Source organism: Takifugu flavidus, chromosome 15 (assembly GCF_003711565.1).
Source record: "Takifugu flavidus isolate HTHZ2018 chromosome 15, ASM371156v2, whole genome shotgun sequence".
Taxonomy (NCBI): domain Eukaryota; kingdom Metazoa; phylum Chordata; class Actinopteri; order Tetraodontiformes; family Tetraodontidae; genus Takifugu; species Takifugu flavidus.
In genome coordinates, this window is record NC_079534.1 from 6665022 (window position 1) to 6691259 (window position 26238).

At 41.8% G+C, this 26238-nt stretch overlaps 1 protein-coding gene across 5 annotated transcripts in view; it reads left to right on the plus strand.

The window, feature by feature from the left end:
• The window catches only part of tnr (tenascin R (restrictin, janusin)), a 90825-nt gene that overhangs the window by 14301 nt on the left and 50286 nt on the right, over nucleotides 1–26238 (plus strand). For 4 of the 5 annotated variants that reach the window (XM_057057499.1, XM_057057501.1, XM_057057497.1 and 1 more), the window contains exon 2: nucleotides 24819–24875. The gene's annotated coding sequence lies outside the window, so the exon portion shown is untranslated. Of the gene's footprint in view, nucleotides 1–12215; nucleotides 12235–24818; nucleotides 24876–26238 lie in introns of those variants that run through there. The other variant, XM_057057498.1, reaches the window with a different exon arrangement.

The following is a 26238-nucleotide window of genomic DNA, read 5'->3' on the forward strand; positions in this document are numbered from 1 at the left end:
CCTCTGTGCAACATGAAAACAAAATCGCGGCCCTCCATCATCTTGCTGTAAAGCGTGGCAGCTGCCCAGAGGGAGAGCGGTAATCACACAGACACCTCTGGAGCACAGACAGTTAGCTTTTTAATGTCCAACAAAAACCAAAGACTCATTAATTATAACGTGTGATGTCAGTCTGCGGGGTTTTGGACCCGCCACCCTACTGTGAGACCGCCTGGGCTGTAACGGGCTTGTATTTATGGCAACCTTTTCATTCCTGAATGTTAAAGCTAAAGCACGTCACCTGGTAAGCTGGGATCCAGCCGTGGAAATGAGCTATGCTCGCTAGCTGGCTGCACCGCTGCTTTTTTATGACTTTTTTGGGAGATGGTGTCATCCCAGAGTGAAAAATGGCCGCACTCAAACCCGCATCCTCCTGTTGAAAAGGTAAATCATTCCACCTGAGCAGTTCCATTTTTGTCAGCTTGAGCCCGAGGGGGGATTTGTGTCTGGGACCGGCGCGCATGTGGGTGTGTGTGGGTTGGTGTTTAAGTATGTGTCTCTGAAGAAGGTGATTATACAGGTTTCCTTACCTGGTGATATGAAATATAATATGTATGGATGAGTCTGGAAAGGCCGTTTCGAGGGGATAAGTCACTTTTTGCGTGCAGGCAACGTTTAAGCTTTATTTAATGGCTTTAAAGAGTGTTGCCAGTGTCACTTAACTCGTTTGTCGTGGGGAAAAACAGTAGATTAACATTTACTTCCTGTACACCACTGCTCACCCTACCCCCCAAATACACAAATGCACAGTTCACTCACACACTCACACTTAGGGGCAATTTAGAGTCGTCATTCAAGCTAATGTGCATGTTTTTGGATTTCAGGAGTGCCCTGCAGCCCTCTCCACATGTAGACCAATTAATCAATAGATTCTGTGTTGTCTCAGGGAGGAATAACTTTACTTTGCAGCAGCTGAATTATGACACTGCTGCTGTATTTTGCAATGCTGATATAAATCTTGTTTTCTGAATAAACATGGTGTTTTTCTGTAAACAGCTTCTTGTATAAAATAGTAGCTGTGGTAGCTCTATTTAAAGTTTCTTTCTGGCCCAAAATGATTACTATTCATAAATAAGACACCTACTTCCTTAAAAACAGATTAAGCATATATTCTATGAAGATATTTACATGTAAATCATATAGAGACCCAGAAAAGCTGACTCTTTGTGTTGTAATAGCATCACAACAGGGCTGCGTTGTGCCGGTGGAGACAAGAGAGCACAGCGGGACAGAAAATAAGCTCATTCAGTCAGCCAGAGTCCTCATTTCTAGTCACTACAATTCGCTTCTTTCGATGCCCGCCAGCGTCTACAGTGCTGCCAAGCAGCTGAATGTTTTGCAGAGTCATGGGCAGCATGGCAGGGTTACGCTGAATGGAGTTGCCAAATTGACCGGCCTTTTCAGCCGTGGCCAAAAGCTGCCGCCATAATAAAGTCAGGCCTTGATCATGTTGCTGTGATCCCAGAAGCAACAGGAAGCAAGGTAATCTAGGCCAGTCCTCAGATGGATCAACCAGGGCTTTCTCTTCAAGTTGCAGCTGCTGCACTTTTTTGGGGGTGATTTTTTTGCCACATGTTTTTTTCAGTGCTCTTTATTGTCTTTCTTTATTTCTTTATCAACTGGGGCAGCCGTTTCCTCACTTTTGATTGGACGACCACCTGCATGCACCCCCACACGTGGAGAGGGAAGAGTAGTGATTCCAGGTGGTTATTTATTATGTGGCCTTAGTGATTACTTTATATTGATCTTGCTGCTTTTAAATTGTATATTACTAATGTGATTTGCACTTTAATTTCATACATCCTTTTTGCTGCCTTTACTGATTTATTTGATTGACACCTGGCAGCATGAATTTCTATCTACAGTATGTAGATAGATAGATAGATAGATAGATAGATAGATAGATAGATAGATAGATAGATAGATAGATAGATAGATAGATAGATAGATAGATAGATAGATAGATAGATAGATAGATAGATAGATAGATAGATAGATAGATAGATAGATAGATGAGTAACACACAATAATTTGTGTGTTATCCATCAGCCAATGACACACTTGTGTCACACTTCCACTTTCAGAATATTACACTGTTAATCAAATTGTCAGTTGTGCACTGCCTCCTGGATGACTATTTATTAATCACCGGTGTTTCTCAGCTTACACAAATACCTGTAATGCATCAGAGCCTCTATAATTTTGTTTCTCTGCGGCTGAATTACGACCCTGCAATTAATCTTTGCCGCTTTCTGTGGAGCTGTTATAACTTGATGAATAAAGCTCTATTTCACTCCTGTACATTGACTCTAACTCTAACATTAACTCAAACTAGCAGATGACATGATGCCACTAAAGGCCAAGTCTCTTTTTTTTAAAAATAAGCTAATAATAGTTAATAAGCTGTTTCTTCTTTCACTGGGTGCATCTTTTGTGTTGTTTATTCAAACTAGAATGAGAGGTTTTTAGTATACAGACCTAATTAGAGTGTAAGTCTTTAAGGTTCTGGGTCACATAAATGAGTCTTGTTGGGAGTCTCATTATGAGTTGGGTCTCCTCAGCCTGAGTGTAAAGACGCTTCCTAGCTTTACCGAGCAAACATTCAGCAGAGGTCACGCTGTTTCTCTGCAGTATATTTTAGTAACCGGTAGATCGGTGGAAAAGAAACACTTACACGCACATGACCCCCTCCCCCTCTCTTTGTTCATGCTGTGGCAGGCAGGAGCAGTTTCATCACTCCTTCTATCGAGTGGAAACATCCATCCAATCATTTTCTGTTAGCCTGGTTAGACGGTTCTCCAGTCCAGCACAAGGCAGCCACAACCAGCCACTCACAGAAATCCAGTGTGTTAACACACCAAGTGACAGGTAATGTCCAGAAATATATCCCAAAATGGGGGGATTTTGCATGCTTTTCATCCAAACAAACCCCTTTTCTCACCAGCTAAACTATTTTTGGAGCCATGTGCTTGAACCTGAAATCAAGAAGCAACATTTATGTCCTTCAACTATAAACCTTTCGCTCTTATAACATCTTGCCTCTTCTGTCAACATGGTTTAAAGTGACACACTGGTGACTAAATGGGATTTTCTGGTGTAGTCTGTTCTTAAGAAGCTAAGATCCTTCATCATTCCATCAGCCACCTCCCTCCCAACTCATATACATATCTCTCCATTTTCCCACTCCTTCTGATTAATTACAAGGTCGGTATAAACAAAAGGCTGTGGTTGTTTTTGTGCTCTGTGATATCACCGGCCGACGCTGAATTCATACTGCAGCCTTTCATTTATCACTGCTCGACCCCAGGCCGGCTGGAGCCCCGGCCAGCTGTGGTGAGGTGATTCCAATTAATATAATGGACTTGTGGGCCGATGCTTTTTTCTTTGGTTTTTTTTTTTTTTGCGGCTGCAATAATGCATTCATTTATATGCTGATTTGCCATTTTTCAGTGTTACAGGCTGTTGGATGTGACCCATAAATCCAAACAGGGTGCCCAGGAGCAATAAGTCACCGGTGACTCGGTTTGTTCTGAAGCAAAGTGGCACCCATTCTCTTGACATTGAACATTCAGCCACTGGGAACCGCAGTGGCCTTGTAGCTAACGGCGGGTTCAACACTAGACTGAAGACAAGCCACTCCACAGTATTTAAACACATAGGCCTCGATCAAATGCGTAAGAATGTTGAATACAAACGTGTGAAATGATCACCTCATTGTTAGCAGGGAGGCTAGCTTGGTAGCTCCATCCAGAAGGAAAGCTGGACTGGTTTCCTGCTTATTGGTGTTAAAGATATAGTTAATGATTTCCTTGGAATACTCAGGCTAAACACTATTTACTTCATCCTTCATTTGACCTTCAAATGTTAGCAATGCTTAATTTGAATACTGATCAATGTTAATCTGGTTCTTCCCAAACAGACATTTTTAGGATAGATTGAGTTAGAGTTAGAGTTAAGGTGACTGGAACCAAGCAGAAGCACTGGAACAAACATTTCTTGGTGGATGTCTTAAATGAGGTCTGTTCCATCAGGACCGTAGTTAATCCGGACCAAGGTCAGTTCAGAGGGCTCAGAAACACTGCTTCTTCTTATAGTGGGTGCTCATGTACATATAATAGCATTTACACATCTGCTGAAGCCAGTATTCTGAAGAGCCCAAATAAAGAATTGCAGCAGATGTGGACAGATGGAGATACGCCGGTCCTTTGCAAGGTCGCCGTCGCTGAGCTGTGACAGGGATCCAGTGTTGTAAATTAAAAGAGGTCTGACCTTTCAAGGGAGCACGGCCAGTCATTAATCAACGCTGTTGACCCAGTGTCCACTTTCCTGAGATTGCCCCATCAAATATTATGCAAACAGACATAATTTACTTTATTTTTTTTATATAATGGCATTTTGGTTTAGCTTTAGCAACAGTTGGTGAGGAAGCAACCATAGTTCACTTGTTAAAATGTAAAGAAATAAGCAATAAATCAGCAAACAAAATGAAAGGAAGCTTCTAAAATTGCGCACACTTAAGTAGTGCAGTACCATTTATTTTTCAGTTCCTATAAAGATTGTGTCAGCATTGTGTTAGCCATAACCTCCTCTATCCATGTGAGAACATTGTGAGCCAATTAAATGTGCTATAGCCATTGACATTTTCTTTGCTTCTTGTTAGCCATGTTTTAAGTGTTAGAGAATGAGTATTGATTGTGGTGTAGCTTTCATTTTTCTTTTTTTGGGGGGGGTTTCTGGAGGGTATAGAATCGTGTCCTGGTAATTGCGCCTGTCACGCTTCACCTGTGAAAACACGGAGACAGCGAGAACATCAAGAGCAGGCTAAGCAGAAGGAATTAAGTTGTATTTAAAGGGGAGGGGTCCGCTCATAAGTGGAAATCTGGCATCCAGCAAGGTCCGCAAGGGGCAACTGACCCATCTTTGATCACTGAGCTGTGTCAAAAAGGCAAAGCAAACACAATCACTTCCCAAGGAACATTACCCTAACAGGCTGAGCAAAAAAGGAGTCAACTGCTCCCAAATTAACAAGCATTTTAACTATATTGTATATATAATTGGACAACAAGATACAGCTAAAAATAAAACGGAAAAAAAACAGTTGGTGCAGCGGGTGCTTGTCGTCTGACTGAACTGGGTATATTTTCACATTTACTTGTACTGTATATGCAGTTATTGGATTTCACGTAGGAGGAATAGCTCCTTTTGATCATCCCTCACATGAATTTCATCATGTTGGAAGTCTATTATTGTGGGAAAAAAGCACAACAACAGCCTGAAAGGTGTTGGCTGCATATCATTTGACTTCATCCTTAACCCAACCTTAACGTTATGGTGCTCAAAAATATTATTACCTTGGAACACCATAATCGTCAAAAGAGAGAGAGAGAGGGAGACAGAGACAGGGTTGGAAGAAGGTGGATGGGAAACATGAGGTCTGGTACGACACAGCTGGGACCAGCAATTAATTTTACAACACCAGAAACAGGAGCAGGTCCAGGCTGGTGGGATGTGCCGGTGAGCCCCAGGCCTCCCATTAATGCTGAGACCCATCACTGTCAATGTATCGCCCGTCAATAAAGATGATGGCCAGAGGAAGACGGGGAAAAAAAGAGGAAAGCTGAATAAAAATATCTTTCCAATATATTTAATAACCCTATGATTACTTCAAACACATTACACTGTCCATTTTTGCACGAGAAGTAACATTTGCTCCCCAAAAAAACTGTTGTGGGGATTCTGACACAATGGATTTTCTAGATATATACATATTTAAAGTAACGCTGAAAGAAGGTAGGAACTTTTTTCCTGCTCACAGTTGCTCTTTGTGCAGTCATTAATGGGGGTTTTATGCTTGACGAATACCATGAATCAATAACATAATTTATTCTGTAATTTACAATATCCTTTTTTTAATATTCCAGAGGCTTTGGATTTAAGCCTGTTATACAATTTAACTGGGAATTAATGGATGCTCTCAAATGCAAATCAAGTCCATTTTGCAGTTTAAAGGCCTTTTTTCATGAATTTGATTAGGTGCACTGGTTAAAGTAAAGAGAAAAACAAAACATAGGACTATAATGTCATTTTTCACATGCATTTGTTTTGTGTAGTTTTAATATTTCTACAGATTTGTGCATGACGAAATGAAGCAATCTAGAAATCTATGCTTCCTACTGTGGTGAACATCCGATCGATGACCTTGAGGCTCTCATCAGGTCTGACGGGCCAGGTTGTTCAGAATGCTGCAGATGAGCAGGGCCAATTGATCAGGACCCGGACCATCCTGGCTAAATGATCGGAGAGGGCAATACGGACGTAACGTCAACGTCGTTCAAAGCATTTAGCTCCATGAGCTGGTAGCGGCACCAGTCTGTAACTGGTCCCACCTCCATTGCACCTTCATTAAATCTGCTATTTTATTTCTTCACCTCTGCCACCGTTTGGATTCTTCTGCCATCCGTCTCTTTCCTCCCCTCCATTCACTTGAGCCTCCTTTTATTTCTGCCTCTGTCATCACCCACTCCTCCATTTTTCCTGAAGCCTTTATCTTTTCATTAGGCCTCCCTCCTCCATTGTGTTGTACATGAGGTTAAAAGTTCAGACATTATCTTTCTATATTTCTCCTTTTTATGTTGCTTGTGTCACCAAACCTTGCTTATTGGATTCTCCCCCTCCCCCTCCCACACACACACACACACACGCACACACACACACACACACACACACACAGCTCCTTACCCTCTTACCATTCCAACTAACCCCCAACCCTATCCTTATAACTATCGTAACCCTCAAACAGTCCTTTAAGGTTGCAAGGACCTGCTAAAATGACCTCTCTTCTCAAAAATGTCCTCATTTTGCTAGTAGAATACATATTTTTGTACTCAGTGTGTAGACAGTAAAAGAGCACACACAAACACACACGTACACACTCATAGAGCAAGAGTAAGAACCTGTTGAACGCCGTTGAAATACTTCATTCTTAATTTTCTCTCACTGTTGGTGGTCTCCAGTAGGGTGATGGTTTGACCCCCGTCATTAAAAGCTCATCATCTGAGGTGACACAGTCTGCTCTTATTGGCTCTCCGATGCCTCACAAACTGTCTGACTGAAGGTGATTTGGTGATTATATATGCAGAGTCACAATATGTCTGACTCTCTGTTAACTTATCTGAGAGCAGAATGAGACCACGCGGGGGGGCTCATAAGTAGGCGGAGAAACGAGAGAAAAAGATGTTGGAATTGTCAAAGCAGAGCGTTTCGTCGGAAGACATGTTCGTGGAAGGAAGCATCCCTAAAGGTCACGTCGATTATTCCCCTGTTTCTACATCTGGCCATTAATCATTTGGTCCCACGTCTGTCATCATAGGGGGCTAATGAGATATACATAGATCATTTCTTCCTCTGGCTGCAGAGGACAGTCCTGCTGTTTGAAAAAAGAGCTCTTATTGATCTTCTTCCCTTGGAAGATCCAGGTGCAGCTGCATCGTGTGTTATTCTCACGTTTTCTTCTAGCACTTTGATATGTTTGATGGATATTACACAGGGTCTCGGTGACCAGACTGTCCTTAGACTAAAATAGACATTTTTTATCCAGATACTTACATGTGGTGACCAAAAGAAACTTTCTCATTGGCATACATCTTATAGTATGTACTACCTGAATTATTCCTGTTGTCGTCTACATTCAGATTTGGTTCAATTTAAAAAAGAAAGAAGGAATAAAAGTCACATGATATCCATTTTAGTTCAACAGGGGGCAACATCTAAAGCAGTGCAGTTATTTATCATACTGTCAATCACAAACAACCTCTTCAGATCAATAAAATTCAACAAAAGCCATTCATCAAACCTTGCAAATTGTATGGAAATGTATGGCCCGGTTGTCTCTTAACAGCTAAATTGACAGATTCCAATGATTTCTAATAATCTGAGCAGCTCTCTTTTACCCACAGTGTTGCCATCCTGCACCTCTAGGCCTCAGGATAGCAACTATCCCATCCAACTGTTGTCATCCCATAATGCTGTGGGAAAATCCGAGAGTGAAGGACACATTAAGGCGTGGTTTGGTGCGTTTGCTGTCCAGCCTCAATTGCACCTGGGCTCGGTGTCAAAAGACCAGAAGGTCAAACGCAAACACAAGCTACCCCCACCGGTGCGACACGGCTGGACACGATCCCACGCCGTTCCATCCTGTGTGTGCGAAGAAGCGGTTTCTCAGGACTCGTTTTAGATCAGAATTACTATTGATGAAAGCAGCTTTTTTTAAAGTCATGTTTTTAATACATATATTTAATTTGTAGGGTATATTTTCAGTTTATGTGCCATGTTGAGACAAATATACAGTGACCATAATACATTTTCTCCTTTTTTCTTCCCGACATCATCTGATATCAATGCTTTCTTCAAAGGTACAGACTCAGAGCTCATTATGAGGACAGAGGACAGATCACATTTAATTGACTAATGAGATAATGCAGCATCATTATTTTCCACCTTTTTCAATGCTTTGTTAAATAAAAGAAAGGTGTCTCACCCTAAAATGGAAAGAAGAGAGAAAATGCATTAAAACATTAAAATGCACCAAATACGGCCATTACCCGCTTCATTCTCAACAGCAACAGAAGAAAGTTGCAGTTTGAAGTGTTTCAGAGTTTAATAATAGTTTAAAATGCAGCTTTCACCATGTTCGGGGTTTGGGTAAAGCAACATGGTTGAAACAATACAGCCTCCTAGATTCATATGAGTTGACCTTTCTTTCTCATTTAGTAAAACATTAACAAATTCCCTCCATTTAAAGAGAACTTTTAGTCAATATTATAATTTTGCATTATACATATGAGGTATAAACGTGTAATTAGTGCCATTTTCTCAATCAATGTAATTCCTGTTCCTGATGTGGAATCTGAACGTGATGAAACTAATACAAATGACAGCTGTAATGGCCAACAGCGGCTAAATAAATAATTACATTTCTTTTTCATGCTGATCTGCCTTTGAAAAAGCAAACATGCTCATTTTACATCGGTGGCTTTGTACATTTGACCCCATTATGTGCAAATGGATTTTTTTAAAAAGAAAAGAAGAAAAAAAACAAATCCTCTGTAGAGTTACACCCAAATGTCTGCCAGCAAACAGACTGATGGGCACAGAATGCTCCAAGAGAATGTTGTGGTCTTTTAAACCCTGGTCCAGTAGCATTAATGGACACTGACATCTATTTATAGTGGTACCAGCCAAACATGGTGAATAGGGAGCTGAACAAAAGCAGCGAGAGCAGACCCAGTGGCTGGTTTTCAACTTTCATTAAAATGTGGCCCTGAATGATATTTAAAAGAAAATATATTGAGTTTAGTTTTGGTACTTTTTTGCTCTCTGTTGGTCCAGTTGATACGCGGATCGCGGATCCGGCCACGACAGACCGCACAGCTCCCTGCAGAGAAGAGAGCGCCATCTTATTCAGTCCTGTAGTCAAAGTCACTTCATGATTTATACCTCTGTCTTCAGACATGGCTGAGAATTATGCCCCATTTAAAACTAAAAAAAAAAAAACTCCCAGAAGGTGCTAATTCATATTCTGTATATGACTGGCCCATCAATAGTGAGGGTAAGTGAAGGTCGCCTTGATGCTTTTATGGGCTGGCACTTTTGCCTGCTTTACTGATATTGCTTCACAATGCTTTTCCCCAACAATGCTGATCGTATTGGACCGTGCGATGCGGCCAGTTCAACAGAGAGAAAATTCAATCAAAGCGGCATTAGATGGGACGTGACCTCAGCTTGTTTGTTTCTTATAGGGCGCTGGTGGCACACAGCAGCTTAGCTTGCAGGCATATCTCTGTTTAAACCGATTGAACTTGGGTAATGTCTCAGAAAGATGGCATCATTCCTTTTGTCATTAAGTTTGTTGTTGCCGAGGTGACAGAACCTCTCACCTCCTTTGGCTTTTTTCTTTGGCAAAATTAACAACAGTTCAAAGTGTAGAACTTTATAAAAGTGTTTCACATCTATTATAAACAGCGGAAAGTCTGTGGGATGTGAAGTATCAGATGAATATTTTATTCTGTTTTCTCTCATGTCTTTGATATTAAAGAACACTCAGTCTGGGCCGATGACATCCCGCTTAGATGTCATATCTGCCTACCTAGCAATTATGAATATTTATGTGAGCATGCGAGTGAACAAAGGTTAAAAAGCTAGATTTAGATTTCTCTTTGAGGGGTCATTAAATGTTATAAGGGGGGCATTTTCAGAGAACTGCCCAGGTGCCCTTGAGCAAAGTACCAAGCCCCAAGTGCTCAGAGCACCTGTCGAGGGCAGCTTACTCACTCTGACACCTTTCCATGATGCATGCTCCTCGGGGTGGCTGTAAAGGGAGGGAGAAAAATCGGAATACTGCTATCAAACATTGAATAGTCTGCGCGACCCCTCACCTTTTGATTAAGGAGAGAAGAAAATATGAATACCATATCGATCTTGACCTGCAAACCGAAAAGGTCACAGCAGTATGAAACGCTTGTGATCTGGTTCCACTCATGACAGTCTCCATGAAGCCACACAGGCTGAGTTTAAAGGCTTCAGGAGGATGAGTGTAATAAGTGGCTGTGCATATCAAAACAATTAGAGCCTTTTTGCTGCATAACAGACAGATGATGTCGGCACTGCGTGGTCGCACTAAAATCAATGGCCCACTGCATGGCGGCTGGTTGACTCCCTTCTAAACACATCCGGGCGGGTACCATAAAGGATGTTTATTAGCCTGACAAGTTGACAGTGCAGCTCCTTGTCATGCTCTGATAATAAGGGCAAGGAGCAGACCAGCAGAATCCGTGCTTTCGCCGGTTCAGAGACAGACAGCCCCTTTGGGGGTGCAGATAAGGAATAAGAGGAAATAAGAGAGGAGGGGGAGCAGAAGGGGGGACACAGTTAGTGCCAGTTATCAGTAAGGGAGTGGAATAGAGGATAGAAAATGAAATGTAGAGGAAAACTCAGGTGATAAAGCCAGGAATAGGAGGAGAGGAGTACATGTCTGTTTTCAGATAGTGACACCAAGAGGAATCCTGTCATTTTCGTGTTCCATCAACGACAGCAGTCGAGTTTTAAATCACTGGCTCCCATTTTATTTGTCCTGCGGCAGTGAGAATGCAAGGAAGTGTTCGCATTTCAGCACAAAAATCAATGCCGAAACTGTTCAGACAGTTCCCCGACAGTTTGTACAAAAGCAGACCTTAAATGGACGCCGCACAACACCTCCGATCGACACAAAAGACATCAAATATTCGTGAAAACACACCCAGAGGGCAGCCGGAATGCAGAAACAACAATTTAGACAATAATTTCGACAGAGACTGCTGCTAGCACTGAGACAACCAAGGACACATATCAATGCTTTCTATCTATACATTTCTTAAAAATTCAATTTTTTTTAAAAACGTTTTGTAGTTAAGCCAGAGATATCATTCCAGAGTTACAAATATTTTACAATCATAAAGAGCAGTTTCATTAACAGTTTTTTGTCTCTTCTGATTAGTGCAGAAAGAGCTCTTTAATTTATTTAGCGTGTTATAATAGGATTGCTTTAAATCTGCTCTCCGTCTTCTTTTGTCTTCGATTCACTGTGAAGGCTGAACAGATGCAAGCTATAAATCAGCTAATCAATGGCACTGAAGTTAGTCCCTGAACAATATTGTAGGAAAAACTGCCTCACGAGCCCCATTGATTCCGCTGCCCTAATCGTTATCTCTCCGAGAAAGGTTGACCTTGAAAGACAGGAGGGCCAGTCAATATTGAATGTCACTTCACACCCCCAAATGGGTCAATTTAAGAGGGCTTTAATGCACATTCAAATACAAGAGAAGGAGATTGTGTCATGTCTACTGATGACCTATTTAGGTTTGGTTGCGGCCTATTTTTTTGTCTACTCAACATGAAATAGTGTTACACACCTGAGTTCTTCCAAGGGCCAGTCCATTTAAGATGCTCTTAACACCATTATGTCATCAGGGATGGGAGGATGAAGAGGGAAGCTGAGCAACAAAGGAGGCTGTTTTAATTACCTCTGGCAGATTTACTCCTCTATCTGTGTTTGAAGCATAGGTGGCCCAAGACGGGGAGGGAAGAAGTGGTAATCATAAAAATGACTCATGACAGGAGGGGGCCTGGAAAGCTGCCAATGGAGGTGCAAAAAAAATGAAGGTAGGCAGTCAGAGGCTGTGCTGTAATGAGGATAAACAGCTGAGGAATTTGTCATATGATGCAGCTAACAGGCTAAATGTAGAGAGCAATTTTCAGATCTGGACTTTTCAACTTCACTAATATCCAAGTGCCATAAAAGGAATATGTCACAGCAGGATAGGAGAGTACGGTTGGGTGCAACGAGCCTAGCTTAGCATTAGCATTAATAGAGGGCACTCTTTGGTCTCGCCTGTGGGGAACCAGAAACAAGCACAATGATGAGAGGGCGGCTAATGGCCTTGTGGCTTGTGCAGTGATTGTGCTTAGACCACTTGTGTCTTGTCTCTTTTCGGACCAGTCAATGTGTAGTCTATTTATTTATTTATATATAGATAAGTGCTGCGTTGAGGTGAAATCCCAGTCTGCAGAAGTAGACTTCATTTACTCTGCATTTAGAGCCATAGCTCAGTGGAGTCAGTCTCCCCAGTCTATCCTTCCCTGTGAATATTATTTTTACTTGTTTATTTGCATGTATAATTAAGACTTTATTTCTGCTTTAAGCACTAATATGTCACAGTAAATACCCCACGGAGAAGCTGTGCACAATTGAACCTTTGCTAAATCAGAGCAGGTTTAGCCTCAGCCACTAGTGGAGATTGATAACAGCTCCATTACAGATTATGTACCATACATGCAGACAGGCATGGGTTTTTAAAACAATGTTTAATCAACACTACAATTACTTATTCAAATTATGAGTGCTTGTACAATTAGGCAGCCTAATTATTTAAGTGGCAGTAGTTCATAACATGAGTTAAGGGCCTTGTATTTTACTTTACGAGATGCTGGATGGTGTTTTTGGAATTAAAGAGGATTCAACATAAAAATGGATAAAATGCACAGTGAGATTACAAAAAATATTTAAAATCAACATGAAAAATGTCTTCTGCTCTTTCCTTTTGAGAAGAAGGGGACTAAAAGTAGCAAATTTGCATCCTCGCTGTAGGTTTTCTTGGAATGTCTGATCTTATTTACCTATGTAAAGATGTGTGCATGTGCTTAAGTTGATGTTTGCATGTTTATTCTTTCCTTTTTCTTCTCCTTCTCTTGACTGTTGCTTGTTTTGAGCTCCCACAGCTGTCCTTTGGGGCTGGGATAGAAGGCTTTACTGCTCTGCTACACCTCCGCTAAGCTGTTTTACTGGGTGTTTCGGGTTGTGTTTATGCCCATTATATATCTGATAGTAAAGGTTATGGCAGCTGCCTTCACCATCAAAGTTTTTGATATTTACAACCAGTATTGAACCATTGAACATGAACCTTTCTGTCTGGGGCTGACTTGCAGCCTGCCATTCTATGTCTGCACAGTTCCCAGCTCAGCATTACTGGTTGTGGCTGGTTGTTCTTCATAAAAAAACAGTCATTTATCAATAAAAGGCAACACTGCAGTACATGATGATGGGTTTAAAGAAAGCTGTTTTGAACCAACAGATTTTAGCCTTTTATTTATTTTTTTGACCCCCGTGCCGATGGAAATGCTGAGGTTTGAACTCTGCGGTAGGTAGAAAGGGAAAAAAAGCTTCCGCTGTGTGTTTGCCTTTCTAATTAGTTCTCATAGGAACCCAGTTATTGACTGTTGCAAATACCTATTGATCCTTCGCAGAGGCCCTTCACTATCTGACGCCTTTGTATGGGATGTCTTGTGATGGATGCTTGTGTGTTTTCTCGGACCACCGGTAGAGTTTCTTTGATTAATGCATGTGTGTGTCCACGCATGTGTACTTGTGCCACTGCAAAGAGTTGTGCTCTGTGTAATGACAGCTCTTACTCTGGACTCGATGAGTAGGAAAGTTGCCAGCTTCTCTGTTGGCCCGGGTCGTCTAATCAGGAAACATTGATCCGGCCTTGAGCAACAGCATGCTTACGTGGGCACTGAGATAGCCAAAAGCTATTGGCATACTGTTTGGTCATATTGGATAAAATCAGAGGACCTCCTAGTGGTCTCAACAGATCAGCATCATAAGGTGTGTGTGTGTGTGTGTGTGTGTGTGTGTGTGTTCTTGTACTTGCTACATATTGCCTATCAGAACACACACTCTACAAGCAAAGTGAGCAGAATTTTGGAAAGTGAGGACATTTTTTCTGGATCTAACAACTGTAAAGACTGAGGACAGACAATTTTAGGTTTTATGGCTGAGTTTGGGATAGTGTTTAGGTTGGGATAGTCCTCACAAAGATAGCAGTGCAAGAATGCGTTGCATGTGTGAGATCTTCTTCATGTTACATTGTGAAGGACCATAATAGGTATTTTTACCTGCAAACTGAGGACATTTTACAATGATTTAGCTCAAGGTTGAAGCCAACGTCCTGTTTGTGTAATCAATTGGATTAACAGTGAGATATTTAGCTGTAATTGTGGATTACAATATGTCAACCGCAGTCCTCACAAAGATAGGAAAGATATGTGCAAATGACCTATAACTTGCCGCTTGTTTAGGTGCTTATTTTATTCTCTGATTCCTTTTTTTTAGCAAGGGAGGAATTTTTAACCAATGACTTTTTTATTTTGTGCAGCTATTGTCTTAAAGGTTTATTGTAGAATAATGAGAACTTGGTGTTCTGGTCTTCAAGTCAATATCAGTATTGCTGTTGTGTTTGAAACTAATTGTATACTGGCCCACATTAGAGTTTGTACAGTGCCAAAAATTCACAGTTTTTTCCCCCAAATCAGCGCATGTATTTAAACACTGTGTGTAATACAGAATACAGGCATTTGCTGGTGCCTTGTTCTGCCATTCAAATGAAATTGAAAAAGATAATTCTGTATTATGTGAGCATGTTTACTCCACTCAATAATTGCATCACATCAACTGTATTATGTAGTCCTTGGATGTGTTGTCCCAGCAAATGTTCCGCTATAATTGGAATTTTCCCATCACTGTTCCCAACCTACCCGTGTGAGGAACGTATATGGTGGGGCACTCTGTCTTTTTGCTCGCCAGATTAATATTTTGGCGATGCAAGTTAAAGACAAAGGGAGAGGGACCGAGTGACTTTGTCCAACAGATAAATGCAAAAACAGACGAGGAGATGAAATGTGAAGGGGGAAAAAAGTGGATGAAAATAAAATCCCAGACTGGTTTAAGACAGCGAAGGAGGGTTTGAAGGGTGCTGCATTAAGTTTCTGAAAGATACAGATAGCTCTAATGTGTATTGGTTGGGAAATGAGACAGGGTGCCATTTATAACAGTTATTGTCCTGCCCTGTTTCTGTATCTCCAAACGGACCATTTAGAAACGTTGTTTCAATCATCTGTAGGCAGACTCTGACGTATGTGGATGGTTCCAAGGAGAATAAAACTGTCACTTAAACACACTGAAAAGCAGCTCTGGGAAATTCCACTACAGCTTGGCTGGTTTCTCCGGCTACTGACGACGGGAGATTTTTTATTTCCATGAACATTGCGCAGCTTTTTTTGTGTAATGATTTGGAAATCGAAGTTTTAAAAGTCAGACTGGCACTGCCCAGTAAAGAGAGAGGTTTCGGACATGTGGCGGAGCTCTTTGCCAAATCCTGACTCAGGATGTGGTCAGAAGTCGAGCAGCAGGTCTGAAGGTAACCAGAGGAGCTTTAATTTAAAAAGGCAACTGAACATGGTGAAAACAGCACTAACTTGCTAGCTCTTTCATGACCATTGTTGTGTACTCTTTTTTTTTGCCCCACACCAACATGGGCAAAAGTAAGAATGGCCATCTGTCATAGTGGATTTCAACATAGATTGATTCCATTCCCAAGCCTGTGTACTCAGACAAAAACAATGAGCTTTATAAACCTACTGCCTGTAGCTTAATTAATCTCCATTACTGATCCCAGACAATGTGCAAATAGATAAGGCTAAAGTAGACTTTCCTCACTGTTCTTTGGAAAGAAAGAAGGGATGCTTGAGCCTGCTTGGAGAGAAGAGCACATCACCTTCTGTGGAACCTGATCCGATGACATTGTAAAAAGTCAACCGGAAAAAAAATCTGATACGCTGCAAAATGGTGACATTTGCCAGGTATCTTCCAAGGCGAGGAGAAGGCTGGGAGGCTTGGGACGGCGGGGACACAGTGCCACCTGAAGGTAAAGAGGGTGTTAATGTGATAATTATGAGGTAATTAGAGTCCTTTAATTATTCCTACTTTAACAAATTAATCCCAGACACAAGCAGTTCACAAAGTTCTTTGTGAGAAAATACATAAAAAAATACTACAAATAAAGTATTTTTTTGTCTTTATTGGCACATTTATGTGACATTTAATAAAAACTAGAACCATAAAGTAAGAGTATAAATATTAAAACACATTTAAATTTATTTACATGTGTTCTGCCTTCCAAGCAGAGTTATGTGTACAAACTATATGATCATGTGCACATTCACAGATGCTGTTTATGCATAAAAACACGCATAGGTAAAACAAACTGCGGCATTTAGTGCACTTACGTAGCTGCTCAGATTGTGGAGCTGATGTATGCCATTCATTTTGTACCTGCTTCCAGCGATGCCCTGCACTGGCAGTGTCCTCTTCTGCACACGCTCGGAATTTCAAACCTGTGTGCCGCAGCGTGGACTATGAGTCAAGCTTCCTTCTGGAGGTTGGAACAGCAATGCCGCTCCAGCAAAAACAACAGCTATAAATCCAGATCAATTGCTGCACTCTTCTTTTACTTTCCATTAAAGCTTATTACATGACTTAGAGAGCGGCTCCCATATTTCACTGGCTCGACTCTTGCAGCTACTTTTAAATCTTTGCTCTCCATCTCCATTTCAGACAGCTGACATTAAGATCCTTCTTCCTCTCCGCTGGATGAGATCCCTCCATGCTCGCTTTCTTTCCTCCATTTCTTTTCTGCCTCGTTTGCTCCCCCTTTTCGTTAAGAAGATAAAGGTGAATGTCTCAATGGCATTTAATTGCTATAGTTTTTGTGGTCTGCTTAGAAGTAATAGCCGCTCAGCACTTCTGTCCATAAGACAGATTTTGCGCGTCGGTTGCCTCATGGGAGCGCGAGGAAGTGCAGGTGAGGTAATAAAAAGAAATGGCTCACCGTGGGGGAGGGAGAAAACACACAATGGATTTCATTTCCTTTTCGGAAACAAGTAACCCGGGCTCATGCGCGCACACAGCTAAATAAACAGGCAGGCACATAGACATCCAGGAGAATGCAGTAGCGAAGACACGCTAACGGGGCCAGAGAGGAGCAGCGACTTGTTAGCAGCCACCAGCCCGATAATTCGGTCCACTCTCGTGCCTAGCCATGCGACCATATGGAAGCAGCCACGGGGGAACTCCCAGAAATTGAAACAGCAGGAGCTCAAAAGGATGCACCAAGAACTGCCGGTGTAAGAGGCCGGAGGGCAGATATCGGTTATTTCCTTCATTCAAACACAATAAAAGACTGTAATACAGTTTCATCATTAACCTTTTGAAAATGCATCATCCCCACTATTGTGAAACGCCCTTCGCTAACATTGAATGACATGTTTTGAGGACATCCATCGTGACCATCGCATGTCCCAAAAGAAGAAAATTGCTTAACCACAGGATGTTCTGCAGTTTTCAGTACACAAGAAAGATTCACTGCAAAACCAATTGTGCCTTGTTCAAAGATGTTTAGTTGCTAATGGTCGCTGCTGAGGTCTTGAAGAAACATGCTGATGAATTTTGATTGATTTTAGCACTTTGGTGAACACTTCAGTGAGGTCCATAAAGGCATACGGACACTAAATTACAAGTATATTTACTTAATGTTTGCGTTGTCTAGATGGTTTTAAGAAAATGGCTGTTTGACATACAGGACACAGCAGCTTCCTGCGAAGACATTAAATATGAATCAGTAACAGGATTCACTGCAGAAGTGAACCATGTCAGAAGTTCACTGAAGAGTTTAATTGCTATCCAAGAGATGGGATTTTGTTGGTCCCACCCCATGACAGAAACCCAAACTCTCGAGTCCATGAAAAAGCAATTATATGCTTTACTGCTTAAGTGTTAAGAAGGTTTTATTATCTAGTTAAAACCAGTCACAGTTTAAACTGAGAGGGGCTTTAATTTACTTTATTTACTGTAACGTTGTCTGCAATTTGGCTATTTGACATGCATCAGAGAGGCTTGCTGGCTCTCGTGCAGGCATTTGTCTCTGTGTTTCGCCCTATTTTCTATTATAATTGCCATTGCTTGTTTTGTTGACACCTACTGTATTTCCTTCAAGTAACCCCACCATCTATATAAATGCCTTGTTTATGAGATAGTCCATTAGTATTTCCAAACATAAAAGACTGAATAGTAGTTGTTGTTTTTTTCAGTATTCTTCTCTGGAATATTAATTAACGTGATAATCTGTATTTCACCAGACAGCTGGGAAAATCTGCAGACACATATAATTAAAAAACTCCCAGTAATGACCCTGAAAGTGTGTGATTATAGGATGTGTAGCACAATGAAAAGAAGTCAAAACATTGCATTTAAACAGACTGGTTGAGTTTATGTACTAGGGAAGACACACACCTCAAAATCAGTGGTTAAACATAACACAGGTCATGTGACATTTACTTAAAAAGAAAAAGTGATGAACCTGCCTTGATGCACTCTCATCATGGGGTAACATTGTGTACATTAGGGCATCCGAACAGCAACTATAAGTCGCTGCAGAGATTTTGTAAGTCATTGTCTTTTTTGAGCTCTCACTGCTGCGACTAACCGATATGGAAAAGAGCCCCCGGTGAAAATGATTTTCCAATACCCCGTGTGAATAAATAGCATTCCCTGCTGATAGGATAATACACTGCCACGCCATAAACTGATACGTTTGACTGAATGATAATGGCAGCCAAATGTGATCCCTCAAGGTTGAAATGCCAACCCGAAGTGGAATGTTCATGTTTTTCTTTTTAGATATTATGATGAAAGATTGTAATGAGGAGGGCTTTTTGCTACCATCTGTCTAAGAGATCACACAATCTGTCACTTTATTGTTTGTTTCATTTGATATTTGTCTCTGAGAAAAGAGATATATTATGTAATATGTGCAAATGGCAGCAACGATCTTGCTGAAGAAAATGACGCAAATAATTAAAAAAAACTTTGTGTTCTGTGACTCTCGGATCAACAGTTTCAATGCAGGAAGTGAACTTGTTGAGTGACGGGAGGAGGTTAACTTTGCGCGTGGGTGTTTGTGGTGGAAGCATGGAAGCGAAAATCTGCTTCATCAGGCAGCAAGAGAATCATCGCAGAAGCACCGCTGACCTTTCTCACAACAACATAATAAGAACAATGTGCTGTGGACGGCAATGCAGAGTAAAGCGAAAGAGGCAGTCGATGTTTGAGAAGATGGATTTAGATAGTTGCAGTCCAGCAAATCACATTAAAATTGTTGATTTTATTCATGCAACTGGTTGCTGAACTCAAAACTAAACCGAACCTATCTAATCTGACAGAAGTCAAACCTTTGAGATGCCATAAAGTCATTTTATATCTCAAAAATAAGCAGTTCTATGAACACATTTTGGAGTCCAGATGTTTTGGGTCGATACTTTTAGGAGTGGCATTTGGAATTTTAATGCAAGCACATCAAGCAGTATATGCTACTGTTATCACAGACTGTAAAAAAAAAGAAGTAAATTTCTGGCAGTAGATTGATAAAAAACAACTGGGCCAACTTTCATTATGTGCGGTCTCTAACACATCCATCACCACGACTTCTGATTTCGCCGCTACGCCAAAACTAAGCCGGCATCCAAGTCTCAGCTCTACCAAACCCCCTCCCCCCACTCCTTCCTCACCAACAGAGCTGCCACAACTCAGCTCCATATATCTGAGCTCACCAAAATGATACAATATTAAACACCAAATTAGGGAAAAGCTATTTAAAAAAAATAGTCTCAAAAGTGTGGCATCTGTCCTCCATATTTAAGATAGCAAGGGAAGCACGAACAGTATTTTTTTAAAAATACTTTTATAACACTGCTGTCAGCTGACGACAGTGTTGAGTAAGCCAACTTCCCCTGAAAGAAAAAAAAAATCCTAAATTGAATTTGGAAATATACATGAAAAGGTCCCCGGTCTTCACCCAAACATGCAGGATTGATATTCCGGCTTTGCATGAATAAACGAGGTAATCAAAACATGTTTATCTGAGCGCCCTGCTGCTTTCCAAAGAGTGGTTTTACTCATCGGCAGGCAGAGCCATCTCTCAAATTTGCTGGACGTTCTGTTATCACATGGATGCGATTCAACAGCTCACTCAACCCAACGTGCTTGCGCACCCACACAATAATTGATATTTTGGCAGATTGGTCATGTTGTGTGACTAATTTCATGCCAAATAACATTTTTAGTAACATATTTTATATTCGAAGCTAAACATTTAGATAAACGTTCACATTTAGATGTATTGAATCCTCAAAAACAATAAGAATGGTAAGATATAAAAGATTTACAATAATAATTGTGGATGACTCTCTATTCATCATTTCTCTTTGTAAGCGAGTTCCTCTAATAATATGATATGTTCACTTTTTTCTTCCTCATGAAATCAAAACAAGCTGGATGGAAATTATATTTATTTGTTTGTCCTCAAAACAGCCAGTGGAAACTAATTTGTAAATGCAGCCATGTTTTCTGATTAAGGCACCCCTGGCTGACCACAAATTGAATTTCAGCCCACTTCTGACAGTAATGTCAATTTAATTTGCAATAGTGGTTTTTCCTCGATGCTTATCTTTTTATTTTTTTCCCCCTGCAGTACCAAATTGATCAGTTCCAATCGAGCCGAGTCTCTGGTAAATTGTGAATTTATTTGTAAAATGCATATTCACAATTAAAAGCTTATGCACTCATTACTCAGTCCTGCCTTAGAGTAAACAAAGACTGTAAAGACTAATATGCTCCCATTTCTTGCTCAACTGCTGAGTGACAATTTTTTTTTTATTTCGATATTTATGTAGCACAATAGATGTATATAACACATACAGTTCAGCTTATGAACAAAAAATCATGTTTTACCATCACAATTGTGCTGTGTGAAAAAGACTGACCCTGAGTGTGAAGTGCTGTGGCAGTTTATTGGTAAATTCAAGCAATACTCATCACATGTGGACATCGGGAAGTGTTGCTATGGCATCGTTGAGATGCACGAGGTCTCACAAATGTTCAATATTTGATGAGCTGAGAGGAGGACTGAGCCTATAGGATCTGAAATAAATGATTGAAATTGCTGATTTAAAGCACTACAACTGTCAAACAGAGCAGCACAGCAATTTTCCCAATGGCCTGGGTCCAGTTGGCCTTCAGATATGAGGGAATGCGCAGGCTTGTTATATAGTTCCTCAGGTCTGTATCTCTCATCATGTTCCCAGCGGAGTGAGATTCAATACAAATTGATTGAGTGCTGCTCTTATCCTCTCTCTCATGCCCTCTTTTACAATCCCAGTCATCCTCCAGGATATCCGCCGCAGACATACAGCTCTAACCTCCCTGCACTGCTCTAGCTGGAGCCCTGCTGACTTTAAAGGCAGATAAACGTGTGCGTACGTGTAGGAGGAGACAGATGCGGCCATCTCTGTGTTCTTTAGAACATCTGCACCAGACGTCCTTCCAGCAGTGCTGGCCTGATGGCAGGGCCTGAGTGTAGGTGGTGCAAACGCGGCATTCTCACCTTCATCTATTTGCAGTCTTCCACCTATGCGTCAGTCATCCGCACACCCGCCCGCCATTCTGGCGTCTCTCCTGCTGCATACACTCATGCAGAGTTTCTGTCAGGGATGCTAAACACAATTTCCTTACGCATCCATGATGTGGTTTTCATGGGTTATGAGTGCTTCTAAGCGTGTATCAGCACGTTTCAACGGTAGTCGCTTGTGTTTGGTGAATTAGAGAAGACTAAAGCAGCTCAAGACGTTTGACGCCAGTGTTTTGAATTATTTCTTGCACGTTATTTGACTTTATTTCATCAACCTATGGTTTATAATTTAGTCGATAGAACCTGATTTTTATTAGCTGCGACTCCAATTGGCAGTGGTGAAAACACAACAGTCGGACTGACGCGGAAATTTGCGGCCCTTTTTCAGGGGTAACTGCACGTCTCAGCCAAAAACCGTCCTCCTTCACACTTCAACATCTTTCTGTCTGTGTTGAGTCTGTGTTGAGTTTGTCTTCTTTGAAAGAGAAGCTCGAAAATCAATTATAGAATGGCAATGCTGCCGCTAACATTCCCGACGCCTACCATGTTTGTGCGAATGTGATAGCGTCTGAAGGAAAAATTCCAGGTCTATTACAAGTGGGAATGGACTCAATGGCCTTTTAATAGCGGGCTAACCCACATTGTAGAAAAGCAACATGCACACATTTATTTTCATGTGAAAGGAATTTAAATTTCATTTACTACATTGCAACATTAGAAAATGTCTCATTTCCGCTGCCCATCAATTCAGCAAATGAGCTTGTCGCACAACTGTGTGGGCTTCATTATTTTTGGTGACACGGTTACGACACAAATCACGGTAGACATGCAGGAATACTCCGTTATTGAGTAATTAGCCCAGCAGGAACAGGAAAATAATGCTTCAGCCTCTTCGCTGTTGGTATGAATTATGAACGATGTGTGAGATGAACTGTGTTTTTCACTTGAATAAGTGTCCGTGCGAAGCAATTAAACCAACAGCCGATCTCAGTGAGAATCAGATGGGCCGAATTTGGCTCATTTGCATAGTAATGACGAGGATTCAGATGGATTAACGAAGCACCCACCGTTCGCTCACTGTCTGGTCATATTTTCAGTTTGACTGCGAGAGACCACAGAAAATAAAACTTTTTCGCGCCTCAAGCGGCTCCAGCGGCGCTTCTGATGACACGGCAAACGACTTTTATTGTCTTGGGGGAAAAAAAGAAAGGAGAGAGGATGCTCATTTTTCACCGGCGCAAAATGGAGTAAAGGCAGGTTTTGGTGTGGCGTGTGATGAATGTTCAGTGGGAGGGAATCCATCTGCTGCATCAAGACTGCGGAAATGGGATCGTCCGCTGAGGATGGTGGGGGGGGATTGGACGCTGAGAGACAAGTCTAATTCACACAAAGACTAAACCTCACTGTAAAAGGAGGGCGAGGCAGATCACTCGGGGATGTACGCCATCCTGGAGAATATCCACATATCCATCATGAGATATCACAAACTTCCTTAGTTCAGTGACCAGCCTTTATTTTATGCCGTGAGGTGGACAGCTTAAATACACAAATGAGTTTAGGAAGTTCGTTCAGGCACTGCAGAGTTTATCTGCAGAGTTTATAACTCAATCTGTTAATAACGACAACAATAGTAATCCGGTTCCATTAAAACCTTTCCCAGGAGAAGACAACCAAGAGTAAATGCGAGACAATTAAGGGCTTCCTTTACAGCATTTATCATCCAGTCAGGGGAGTTAAATGGAAGAGGTAACGCAGTTTATTTGATACAACAGATGAGAGGTGATAATTAAGTCAACAATTTAGAAAATCATCTGGTGGCTGCAGCAACAGCAGAAATCCCACAGTCAAGTTCAGGTACAGCTATGGCGGCTGATGACTCAGGAAATTGGGGTCAACGATTCAATTAATGTCAAAAAGAATGAACGCCAAGCCAAAATGAAGTTATTTTTGCCATAACCAATCAAGTCTGTATTCTTCGGGGCTATCCTCTGCGCTCGACAAACATTTTTTGAGTTGGGTGTGGTAAATTACAACATGTTCTTGGGCGTAAAGGCTCGAATTCGAATGCTGATTTCTCTCTGAAGTGTGACAAGCATCTTTGTATCTCCGTGGCTGAAGAACCAAGAATGGAGCAGATTGCCTTTGTTTTTTTAATCAGCCATCTTTGCTGGAGGAAGCCCAACTGAAAATGACACCATTTTCGGAGAATCTGCAATTCCTCTGAGCTGAAAACAATCCGGCCGGCGGAGCATGTCATTTTGCGTCTCAGAGGGTGAGCTAGACACCCTCGAGCGCAAACAGGGCTTCGTTCTGTGTTTGCGTGGGCGTCTGTGTGTGTTGGAGCACCTCGGGAGGTGCGCCATGATGAGAAATCCTCACCAGATGAAGAGAGCAAATGGGTACTTTTCTGTGTTGATAGAAGAACCTTTGTGTATTCTTGTTGTTTCTCAGCAGGGACACATCGACATACACATGCTTCTGTGGTTGTGTGTGTGAGAGTGTGAGTGTGCCTGCAGCTTATTGTGCTTCTGTTTCAGGAGTGTTAGTCCCATTGTTTGCTTAATTAATATAATTTCTGGTCTGCATTGCTAAATGGCAACTCTATATTGATGTTTTAGCTTTAGAACAATAATGAGCCAGAGGCGGAGAAGACACGAAAAGCCTCCAGTGTCTAATTCTACCTGTTGTTTACACACCTTTCAGACTGTGTTATTAAGTATGTAGGAGTTGTAAATACTACTGCCATGTCACAGGGTCTTCTACTGCATGCCAAAAAGCAATTTGGATTCAGAATTCTTTCCAGGGAATTGTATGTACTTCATTCCATGGCAAAAAAATAAGAATGCAATTTTATAATGTAATGCTAATCCGCTGTTTCTCTTCTCTCAGACAGGTGCTGTATCAGAAAAAGACTGGCACCAAGAGAACAAATTACTGAGAGAAAAGGTACCTCACACACACCCACACACATACACATGCACACTTTCATTAATGAACGTCCATATTTTTCCCTCTGGCCACAGTGTAATGTTTAATTTAATGGTCTAATGTTCTATAATACCTACTTTATGCACATGGGCTTATTGTGCATCTATCAACCTGAAGCACATCTAATCAGACAATTATCCCTCATCTTGGACTTATTTCCATGAATGTATTCAGCACCACTACTGGGTGTCTAATAGGAGCACAAATGCGCTGTCACTTCTTATCGTGCTGTGGATACAACAGGCCCAAGGTAATCCTCCCCCAAACTATTTAGTATGCAAAGCTACAGAGGAGTCCATTCCACGTGGGCAAAGGTGGAAAAGTGCACCTGCGAGTCAGGTACAGTGTGTCAAAATCCGTTCCGTTCCATTTTCTCCCGCTTATCTGCATCCGGGTCGCGGGGGCAGTAGCTTCAGGAGGGATGCCCAGACGGCCCTCTCCCCGGCCACTTCCATCAGCTCCTCCGGGGGGACCTCCATCCGCTCCCAAGCCAGGTGAGAGATGTAATCTCTCCACCTAGTCCTGGGCCGGCCACGAGGCCTCCTCCCGGTGGGACATGTCCAGAACACCTCTAAAGGGAGGCGTCCGGAAGGCATCCTAGCCAGATACCCGAGCCACCCCAACTGACTCCTCTCGATGTGGAGAAGCAGCGGTTCTACTCCGAGCTCCTCCCGGATGTCTGAGCTTCTCACCCTATCTCTAAGGCTGAGCCCAGCCACCCTACGGAGGAAACTCAGTTCAGCCGCTTGTATCCGCGATCTCGTTCTTTCGGTCATCACCCAACGTTGATGGCCATAGGTGAGGACTGGAACGTAGATCGACCGGTAGATCGAGAGCTTTGCCTTCCGGCTCAGCTCCTTCTTCACCACGACGGATCAGTTGAGCGCCCGCATCACTGCTGACGCCGCTCCAATCCGCCTGTGTCAAAATCCACTATTGGAAAAAAAGAGAGCAGTGGAGGGATAAGACTGTCATCCACAACTTTACGCGCTGGCTGCTTTTACATAGGAATTTACCACAAAGTGCAATCAAGGGGAATCACGTTACATCATTTCCATATTTTTCATGTTTGCACCAGTTCTCGCAAACCTTTGCGATCTAGGCAGAAAACGCGTTCCCCTTTCCTCCCGAGTATTAAATGAAGGCCTCACCAGCTGCTCAAACCACCTCTCATCACATTACCACCAGTCTTGGGTGATGCTGCTTCTGCTGCTGCTGCTGCTGCTGCTGCCACGGAGGATTAATAATCAGAGAGACGCAAAACAAGATTAACCTTCAACGCATCAAAGACTTTGTCCGCAGTGGCTGATGTTTAAATTAC